Source organism: Megascapheus bottae, chromosome Y, assembly GCF_031878675.1.
Source record: "Megascapheus bottae isolate mThoBot1 chromosome Y, mThoBot2.hap1, whole genome shotgun sequence".
NCBI classification, from domain to species: Eukaryota; Metazoa; Chordata; class Mammalia; order Rodentia; family Geomyidae; genus Megascapheus; species Megascapheus bottae.
This window is the reverse complement of record NC_143548.1, coordinates 8952755-8964119: the sequence shown is the minus strand read 5'-3', so window position 1 is coordinate 8964119 and position 11365 is coordinate 8952755.

Sequence of the window (11365 nt, the reverse complement as noted above, 5' to 3'; positions counted from 1 at the left end):
TGGAATCAGATCTAAAATGGAAAGGAAAAACAGAAAGTAACACCGGAGTTTCTATCACTAGGCACATGCAGAAGAAACAGTTTCAACGAGGCTAGCAGATTTTCCGGTGATGTGCACACAATGGATAACTATGAACTTGTGGAAATACAACGTGAAGTACACACATCTTATATGTTGAAAGAGGAAGAATGTATTACTAGTAAAGGACCTCTGATAAGAAAATATTGTAATTGGACCTTGAGTGAAGCCCTGTGGTAGAGTGCTTGTCTAGCATGCAGGAAGCTCCGGGTTGGACTCCTTGGTACCACGGCTACACAGAAAGGAACAGAAGGGGTGCAGAGATCAAGGACCGGGCCCAGGCCCTGAGGTCCAGCCGCAGGACTCACACGAAAAAAGAAAGAAAGGCATAAATCCATACAGACACACACATAGAGACACACACGTACACAGTGAGATCTATACATGTATCTACGTATGGCTTGTTTATGGATACGGAAATTTGTGCACGTATGTACACACATAGGCATACCTATGCATATATGCATATAGATGTATGTGTATATATGCATGCCGTATATATGGGTATGGATATGGATACATGGCACAGATATGGTACTCAAGTCGGAAGAGTACCTTCATTTTAAATGCAGTGTTCTAAAAGCGGGGCAACTGCATACAATTCTATGTACCGTCAGTTGCAGTGGTGTCATTTCTCTGAAGGGAACAAGTGTTGAAGCTAATAAGTCAATACACGATGCTTGTCAGATCAGTATGTAGGGCAAAGTACCGAACAGTGTGATGCGGAGTGTCCGTGTTCAGAAGTGGTGTGGATACAAAGGGTGAGGAGGACGCCGTGGGTCTGTACCTGTGAGCGTCGGTCCTCAGGAGGCTGAGACTGGGCAGTAGGGTTCCACGTTGAACCAACGTGCCAGGAGATGAGTACTGGAGGAGCACTAGTACTTGTACAGACACAAACAGCAGGCCCCCCGCAAGTTAAGAGGAGAGAAGATCTTGGGTCCAACTACTACATTAGCATGGACTGAGAAAAGAACACCGGGAATTAATCGGCAGGCTGTGGAAGGAAAGAAATGGAGGCTTTGGATTCCTGGCTTTCGTTTTGGGGTGTGTCGTACTCCGGCAGAGGCCCGTGGGAGGACATCATGTCAATATTTGGCGGGGGGATTCACCGGCTCTTTAGTACCAGGCCATCTGGCTCTTCCTCAAGCTTTGCTGATAGTGAAGGAATGGCAGGGAAGAAGGACCATCATTCACAGTGAGCATTTCATTTTACTTTTGCCTCCCCTCGCGGTGGAGCCCAAAACTCGAGAATCCCTCGGCGGCCCACCCCTTCGTGTTACAGCGCCCACGATGCCGACTTCCTCAACCGCTTGGCCCCTTACATCCGGGACCTTCAGGACGCCAAATGGGTGGGGCCGAGGCGGGGGCGGTCGCTGAAGCGGGAAGCGGGAAGCGGGTCATCGCGTCACCATAGAGACTCCGGAAAGAAGGTAAGAAATACAGGAACACGGGTACAGCACCGATTTCTGAGCGGCGGCAGGGACTGTCCGAAGCTGAATCCTCTCCCGTGAAGAGAGAAATCGTTGTGGCGCCGACGTTGTAAGAGTTGTACCTCAGGTTTTACCGGACGTCCTAGACACATCCTTTCAGCACGGTAGACACTGATTCACCTGTGCACGAAAAGGTATTGTTGGCTGGGGGTCGGGAGGAGCGGGGCCTCACAGGCTGCTAAAAGCCGGCTTGGGGCCCGGTTCCGTGGAAGGAAACCCCGCGGAGCTGGAAGTTGTCCCGAGTGGGGGATGGGCTTACACTCTGTGGTGTCCCCGAGGAAAAGCAGCGGAAAACCACGTCCGCGGCGGAGAATCTCCGTTGTCTAGAAAGCCTTCGGCCTGCTGCGAGGGGCTCTGGCTTCCTGCGACGGGGATTTTCCCACAGCGAATGCTCTCCCCACTTGCCCAAACCACGGTCCGCCATTTTGGGGGGCGGGGCGGGACGTGCGGTGGGCTGGGTGGTGAGGGGGCCGAGGGGTGGGGTGCGGGGTGCAGTGCGCTGCGGTGGGAGGGGCAGCTGGGGAGGTGCGGTGTGCGGTTCCGTGCGGTCGGAGGTGAGGTGGACTGGGGCGGGGTGGAGGGCCCGGGGTGGTGAGGTGGGGTGCGGGGTGAGGTGGGGTGTGAGTGGTGAAGCGGGAATGGCGGTGGAAGGAGGCCCGGGTGGTCAGGTGGGGTGGGTGGTGAAGCGGGAATGGCGGGTGCTGCGGTGGAGGCCGGGGTGGTGAGGTGGGGTGGAGCACCCGAGGTGGTGCTGTGCTGCGGGCGTGGGGTGTGGTGCTGAGCTTGGGTGATGAGTTGGGGTGGGGGTGTGTCATGGTGTTTGGGGTGCAGGGTGGGGGTGGCTGGTGGGTCGGGCCTGGACCCTGGGCCTACTTGCTGACCCTGACCTCTTGTCCCTTTTGGCGCTCAACCACCTGAGACACGCAGCCTCTCCCGGTTCGCTGGGGCTGAGCTGGAGAGCAGAGTCTCACCAGGGCTATGTTAAATGGAGACAGAGGAAACATACATGACGCGTGCCTACATCTTGCAGAACTTCCCAGAGGAACTGTTTCCTGCCTGCCTTGCTGGAGTTAACGGCCACATGCTGTCTTTAGTAATTGTGAACTGCTGAGGATGCAAATGTCAATCTAAAAGGCTGATACAGGCGCCAAGAGCTTGGCCTCGTGGTGCAGTGCCTTCGTTACATGCACCAAGACCCCGGTTCCATTCCTTGGTACCACATGCATTAAAATAAAAAAAGCCTCAAGTGCTGCTGTGGATCAAAGTGCCAGAGCTCCAGCCTTGAGAAAGTAGAAGGATAGTGCTCAGGCCCTGAGTTCAAGCCCCAGTATTGGCAAATGTTTAAAATTATAAATAAATATAGTACCACTTCAGGCTTTTCTGTGTATATGGTACTGAGGAATTGAGCCAACGACCTCATGCATTCTTGCCCAGTGCTGTACCACTCAGACAGGTTCTTGGCCCTTCAAACTTTTTTGATTGTCTGTCAATTTTGGGTGATCCAGGGGTGAACACAAGATTACTGCTTGCTAATCAGATACTCTACATGCATAAAATTGTTGTTATTGTTAGTGTAAATAAAGATGATGTACAGAGGGATTACAGTTACGTAAGTAAACTGTGGTTTTCCTTTGGACCATGGCACCCATATTCTATTTCTTGCATCATGCCCCAGCTTTCTTGCTTTTGCTGTATTTTCTTGAGCTGAAAGTACTGCTTACTTGCCTGTCTAAACTACCCTACATTTTTCTAACTAACAGTGACATCTAACTTGGTGTGAAAATCTTGCACTGATCGTTTATCTTCCTAATCTCCTCCTGCACATTACCTGGATATTTGCTAGCAACATGTAAGTATTTCAGTGACATCAAAGCTTTAAAAGACACATAGGCAGGGTCACACAGAAGTTTTGAGAAGGTGGGTTTGATGGAAACTAACATGGACAAATGGATAGATCCTTTCTCTCCTACAATTCTTGGCATTCGTCATGCAGAACGATTTCAGTAAATCACTTTCTTGATTATTTTACAATAGTGATTATGGATGGCTTATTTTTTTCTATCTTGAATATAATCTATCTATGTCTTCCAGGATTATAAATTCTAGAGGTAGTGTTTCTCTAGCCTCTTTAGTTTTTCTGTTATCTATGTTGACACTGGAATTCAGGTCTTCAAGGTCATGCTCCATTTTCCCCTCACACAGGTGGCTCTATTTCAGTCAGTACTAAATTTTTTCTTTTAATTGAAGATAAGAGCCTCATGGAGGTTGATACCCAAGTAGAATTTAAATCACTGTTCTAAGGTCTTGAAGCCACTATCTATTCTGGGGGTAGTTTGTTTTCCTACTTTTCCTTTCGTAATTCTTTCACTTTTGTGATTCTTTTATCATTTAAGCTCTGCCTAGTATATGCCCACATACTTTAGACCTTCCTCTTTGTCCTTAAAGATATTACTTCATGTATCTGCCTTATAAAAATTGTCTCTCTTGGCTTCTCATTTGATAACTATACACAAAAATTTAACAGCTCAAGAAGAATTATTATCAGGGATTTATTTTGCGTTAGTTGAAGCAGAAGCACAATACCCATCTCCATAAACCAATGTTTTATTCCTTCATCCAACTCATGTTTTATTCAGTTCTTCCTCTGTCTTACACATTAATGCAATACCAGCAGAGTGTTCTGAATAAGTACTCTATATACTTTTATCTCAGGTTAAGGAAAATGAATGCACTTCCACTTAATGGAAAGTACTTGTTAATTTGAAGCATATACTTTGTTCTTTCTCATATTAGCAAGAAAAAACGAAGTGGCAACAAAAAACTCAAAGCAAATTAGGTTGCATTTCTGGTCAAAGTCTTTATTTTTATTTTTTCAGTTGTTGTATGGGAAAGTAAAGTAGAGCCATCTTATGGCAAACCATCTTATGCCAGTCGTGGTAGAGAGAGAGGACCACCTATCTCAAGAAATAGTGACCCAAAGAAGTCTGAGCTATGGAAGTGGAGGAAAATGTGGCCATTCTTCGTCTGAAGTGAATTTTGATAATATTTTAAAAGAGAAAGATACACACAGGATTGAAAGCCAGAAAGTTTTTAGAGACAGAATTAATTCTCATTCACTTCCTTATGAGCAGAACTTAAGCTAGTTCTAAGCATTTTAAGAAGTAAGACTGACCTCACAAAATACTTTTAAATTCACTATGGTGTTGCCAGACAATGATAGAAATAGCACAAAAAGTAAAATTTTGCCTTTAGTCATTGAACAAGTTTTCTCTCTTGAAAGTCATCATGTGCTGGGAGCTTAGCCTAGTGGTACAAGTGCTTGCCTAGCATGCACAAAGGCCCTGCTTTCATTCCTGGGTACCACATATGTAGACAAAAGCTGGAAATGGAGCTGTGGCTCACTAGCCTTGAGAAAAGTTCAGGGCCATGATCGGGCTCTGAGTTCAAGTCCCAGGAATGGCAAGAGAAAGAAATCATTTATAATGACCCCAGTCTGAAGCAGTGCGGTGTCTTAAGTTATAGAGCAATTGCCTTGAGCTCTACAGGTCTGGAGCAGCAACTAGGCATAGAGCTCAAGTCCCACAATCCCACCTCCCAAGGAATGGAGGCATTGGTTGAGGGGGTGGGGGGTGGGGGGAGAGTGAGAGAGAGAGAGAGAGAGAGAGAGAGAGAGAGAGAGAGAGAGAGAGAGAGAGAGAGAGAGAGAGAGAGAGAGAGAGGGAGAAGGTGGGAGGGAGGGAGGGAAAGAGTGGGAGATAGAGAGAAGGAGAAGGAGAGAAAGAGAGAAAGAAAGAGAGATAGGTGGGCAGTATCCCTGTTTTCTGATGAATATATAAAGTTGAAGGGTTAGTCATGCAATTGGTTTGTTTTTGTTAAAAGTCATATAAATGTGCTCTTTTGTCATTCTGTCTACAGCTTGAGCAGCAGCCTGAAGTTTAAATTTACTTTATGAACTAACTAGAGCCTTCCATTCTCAAATGTGCCTTTGGTTTGTGAAAGACATAGAAAACTCATGTTGTATGTCTTTGTTGTGTTGTATGACCAGAAGAGAATGAGCCATAAAAAGATGTCACATAAGCCTTCCAGATATTTATTTTTCTTTTATTTATTTATTTCATGAAGGTACCAAGAATATAGCTGTTAGTTCTAATCATTAATTGCAGACATCTCTGTAAAGTATTGCAGCGTTTGTTGTGAGTTAAGATACATAGATTTAGATCTTTTCTTCTCCATTAAATTAATCTTGAGAAGCAAATGTCAAGTTGAATTTAAGGATCAGTGTGTTTATATGATTATACATTTTCTTTTTCTCAAGGAATTTTCCCCAGCCCTTAAATATGGACACATTATTTCCAGTTACACAGACAATAGAAGTGATAGAATTATTTTTATACCATGGAGGATGTTCATTGTATATCCATTTTCTTCAGAGCACATTGTCTTTATGCCTCATTTCTGTGTCTAAAATTGCACTTATCTTAGGTGATATTTGAGTTCATATCAGCAATGTGTCCAAAAACATGTTTTCACAATCAGATTTAGATGAGCAGAAATGAGCAGAATTAATGTTCCTGTTCAACATTGTTTTCATTCTTTCCTGTCTTCGCTTCTTAACTCTCCAGTTTTTCTCTCACATTTCTCTTTAAATGTGTCTTGAGGCTTTAAATGTTTCTTTTTATAAACTGACATTGTAATTTAATCAGTGTGATTTTTTTATAACTTGCTCTTGAATAATAAAAGGTAATTCTAGGGTCTGGAGCTGGTGAGGTTCATTTGGTAGAACACACCCAATGAACAAAGTGCATCAGTTGTAGTTCCACCATAAACCTTAAAAAAAGAAAGTAAGAAAAAAAACTAATCCTAATTTTTATGAATTTGGTGAGGCCTTTATGAGTTTGGTAGATAAAGTATTAGCTCCTTAACTAAGAAGATGTTGTTTTCAATTCAGGTGGCAGCAATATAGTCCCAATTTCAACATGAGCTCTCCCAGGAGACCCTTTCCGGTTAAAAGAAACCCATTTGCTAGAATTGGCAGTCCTCCTCCTAAAAGATCTAATCATTCTGCTGCAGTGGGAAGCAGTTTTAAAGCGGGAGAAGAAGGTATCTACTGCCTAGTAAAAGCTTTTTGTGAGTGAGTATAGTGAGTATAGTATCATATGAATGAGATGAAGCTGTTGTCAGGTATGTCCTTTGATTGTAAGAAACAAAACAGGTGGTGAGAATAGTGTGGGCATTTTGATGGAGAGATCAGTTGAGCTTTCCTCATCAGGTGATCTTTGAGATTCATGAGACATAACTATTTGGTGGTTGTAGGTTTTAAAGTAGTATAAAATCAGTGCTTCATGTTACTGATATAATATTCAAGAAATGCATTGCTTTTAGATCTCGGAGAATTTCTAGGTCAATTTCAATCAAGATTCTCTGCTACTCAAGTTTATTTTTAATACGTTATTTGACACTCCATGGGACAGTTTTCTTCTTTTGTATGTCAGCTCTCATTTTAAATTCTGTGCCATAGTTAAGAGAAATATTTGCTAATTTATGCAAGCAATACTCTATAATTATACAGTGAGACTTTCAATGGTACTTTGAGAAGAAAGATGACAATTCAATTAAGAACATAATAACAATGATTAAATTAAATGTTTATGTTGGGGCTGTGAAAGAAATTTCATTTCATTTTAGAGAGAGGATTAAGTTGGTTGGTATATTTTAGAATACTTTAAAAATATTTCTCTCAGGATATAACAGTGTTTAAATTTTCATTTTATTTCCTAGGTTCTCAGCATGAAATACGTATCATAAACATTTTACAATTAAAGGTTCATTGTCATGTGGGAGAGAAACTTATGAAATGATGTCCCGGAGAAATCCAGTCTCTTTTGAGAGAGATGAAGTTGCATCACAAAGGGTTATATTTATTCTACTAAATACAGTTAAATTAGATTACAAAATGACACACCTGTAACAGGCACAAATTCTTCTGATGAATGCATTTTTTCTTGCTGTCTATTGTGTTCTGAATTGTTTCACACGTGTTTTGGACATTGGTTTATGTGATTTGGAGAAACAGCTATTCACTTTCTCTGCCCATTTTTACCTTGGGTGCCTTTCCTGTTTTCCAAGAGTTGTTTTTGCTCTGTAAGATAAACTTTGACATAGTTCATTTTCTACTTTGAATAACCCTAGAGGAGACCACCTGAGTTCTCCAGACTTCCAGGATTATGCTGGAGCACCTAGAGAATATGCATACAGTGATTATTGAGGTTACTACTCTAAAGAAAAATGTACTTCCAAAAGCTACAGGTATTACCAGTTCTGTTAAATATGCTAACTGAAGTTGGTAATGATTGCATTGATTGCTGCCTTTGTTTTAAATTTAGTGATCGTGGTGGCTATGATTGGAGTCATGGTAGAAATGATCATTCCAGTGGAGGTTCATATTGAGAAGCCGATGACTGTTGTGGTAAGAAAGAGTCCAGTGTTGACAAGTAAATGACAGAATTACATTGCTACCCAAGCAGGGAAAACTAGTGTCAGCTTTTGGTTACTTTGAGTATGTTTTGTGATATCTTAATCTCTTTTCCTTAGAGCTTAATGAGGTATCTCATAACACTTTCCCTTAAGGAAAATTGTCACAGCATAGGGTAAATTTATGTGAAGTTTCAGCATGTAAAAACCAAGTATTTCAAGACATGTGCTTCTTAAAACTCATGTATGGCACAAAAACAGTGTTGTCATATAGTAGTATGCCATCTCATCTTTGATCTTGCAGCAGAGAATCACCATACTGCACCAACTACACAAGAATTCTCCAGAACTTATGGTGGAAACAGTCATTATGATGATAACTGCAGCTCACAATGTGAATGGAGAGGAAGAGATAAAATTACTGCAAGAAGAGATACCCATTCGCATGATCATTTAAGAGGGCTTCTTCCTTCAATGGAGGGGGGTTACGAGGCTGCTCATGAGTCATAAAATTAGCTCAGGGAGTGTAGTTTCACAAGAGATTGGGAGATTGTGGTAGAAGGCTTGTAAGAGCAGTGAGAAGATATTAGCAGCATGTTTCACTTGCATGCCAAACTTCATTTTCCAATATACAAATAGAATGGTTCTTTTCAATGTTAAGTGAGTATTTCTAAAATGTTTTAGTTTAGAGGAACAAGCATAAATTTATGTTCATGTTAAAAGTGGTACTTTCATCTACAAACAGTACATTTGAAGAGATCCACTGGTGTTTATATTTCTTGCGAAAAGGAAGTTAGGTTGGGGGATTAAATGTTAGAATCATCACTTAAAAGAGGTTGTGATTCTGTAAGTCTGGTTATAAGAATGGTGAATGTGAGCGTGTGGATGTGGATGCTCATACAAACGTCCCTGTGTGTTCTTTGTTCTGGGCCTAAACTCAGTGTCTTGGCCTGAGTTCAAGGCCTGAGTGATGTTGGAAATAAGAGTCTTGTGGATTCTCCTGCCCAGGCTGCCAGGCTGGATTTCCACTTGGATCCTGATATCTCAAGCTCCTGACAAGTACATTGCATCTTGGTCAATGTAGCCCCCTCCCTTCTTCTCACTCATTTTCCCCACCATATCTCTACTCCCAAGGTGAATAGGTAAGTTTTAAATAGTATGCTTTGAATATGACTGCCTTTTCCCACCTGTCTCTCCTGCATTCATATTCCTACCCCACCTTAACAAGTTTCTGCTCATCATATTCATTTTGCTGAACAGTACACTATGTTTACAGAGGAGTAACATGCTTGGACTACATCTCCAACTGTACTTTCTAGTACTCAGTTTGTTTGTGTTATTTGTGTTGTATTTTTACAGAATAAAAGTACGTAGATACAGTGCCATCTACTCTCTGACTCACATATATATGAGAAAAGTACCAAAATTTAAGTTTGAACCTAGGGAAAAGTAACCATGAAAGAGAGACAATTGAGGATAGAGAGGGAAAGAAATGGAAAAGCACTGAGCAAGTGTGATCAAATCTTATAAAACAATACTGAGGCTTACTAGAATGCTTTGGGGAGAGGTATGGAAAAAGCAGAACAGATAGATTTTACACTGAATACTCATATCAAGGAACAAAGTAGAAGAAAAAAGTCAGAATCGTTTGTAATTGCCAACAGGAAGTTAAAAATGCATGATTGCAACCTGGAGACTGGAACGAGGAAGGCAAGACTTCAGGAGCAATTAATGGTGGAGACCAGTAATGCTGGAATATGTGTATTCAATTAGAAGGATAATTGTGTAAGAGTGTGTGGAGAGAAAGCACAAATCAGTTTTGTATGTTTCCAGTTAGGTCGTGTAACACCCCTTTGCTCTTCTTCCTTCTTCCTCACTGGCTCTTCTACTAAATGTCAGCCTAAGAGGAGCTAGAGGAGAGGAGCAGTACCTAGTGATCAGAGATTAGAACTCCAGGGTTCTGTCCCTCTTCCAGCAGTAGTGTCCTGAAACTTGCCATTGACATGTGCATGCTAGAACTGCTAACTCCAAAGTCAGGAGTAAAACAAGGATGAGATAGGTCACTGTGTATGTTCTTTCTTGGCATACTGCTAGATTTAGCTTTCTACCTATGAGGATCCATCCCCTAAACAAACACACACATAGATCTGCACACCTGTATGTGTAGGTATAACTATAAATGCATAAACACATACACATTTATAGTTATACACGTATAACTCTGTATGCCTATATGTGCACACATGTGGTTAGATATATACTGGACAAATGTATTTATATATGTATAGTCCTTTGTTACACAGAGATAAGGAAGGAGAAATGGACAAACCAAACACATAAAGACATGTGCATAAACCAAGTGAATAAACTGCATTTCAAGTGCATATTTCAAGTAGCATAGAGTTTTGGTTAGTTAAATTTTTGACATTTCTTTTATTCTGTGTAAGATAAATGTTATCCTTTAGTATTTGTTGTAGCATTTTGTCACATCTTGAAGCACCCTCCAATTAGATTACTCCACTAATCTCTAGCGATTACTACTGGGTTCAATGGCTTTTCAGTGCTCTTAGGTCTTTACTTATAATGGTCTTTGAATATACAAGTGAAACTATTTGTAGCTTAATGTGTAGATCTTTTCATTTGTCACAAATCCCTGGGAGAATTCCATCTGCAACTGGCTCTTAAGCCTTGAGTTAGGGTTAAAAAATCAAGTGAGAAGTAAAGGAATAGCATGCTATGTTTTCTCCTTCTTTAGGCCATGTATCATTCTAGGACCCAAAAGAATTTCTATTTTTAAGCTCAGATGCTTCATTGAGAGGGCCTCTTTCCCCATAATCTCAGGTTATCTGCAATGGTCACAGGAAGTGAAGATGGTGGCTTCCAGTAATTCCCTGCAGGATAACCTGGAATGCTGTCTCTCTTTTTGTCCTGTACACTATTTGCTTAATGTTCTAGGACAAGGAATAGAGCCCTAGGTTCTGGATAGTGATCGTCTCCTTATGTCATGTACCTCTAGTCATCAGATCCCAGATTTTACAAATTCCCTAAATTGTCATAGAAAACGTTAAGAATTGCAGCATATCTTACCTCTACGTGTACTCTAGTAATTTCTGTTTTCCTTGCTGACAAAATTACATGTATCAAAAAGGAGTAACCCATCTTAGAAATATCATTTTGGGAGTGTGGATGTAGATTAGTCAATGTGGTTTTCCAACAATATATAAATGAGGACGGTACGCATGGACATGAAAAAGTTCAAATTGGGTAATTTGTTGTCTGCTGATCTTTGAACCTGAATCTCATAATTGCAAGTTCACCATCATAGA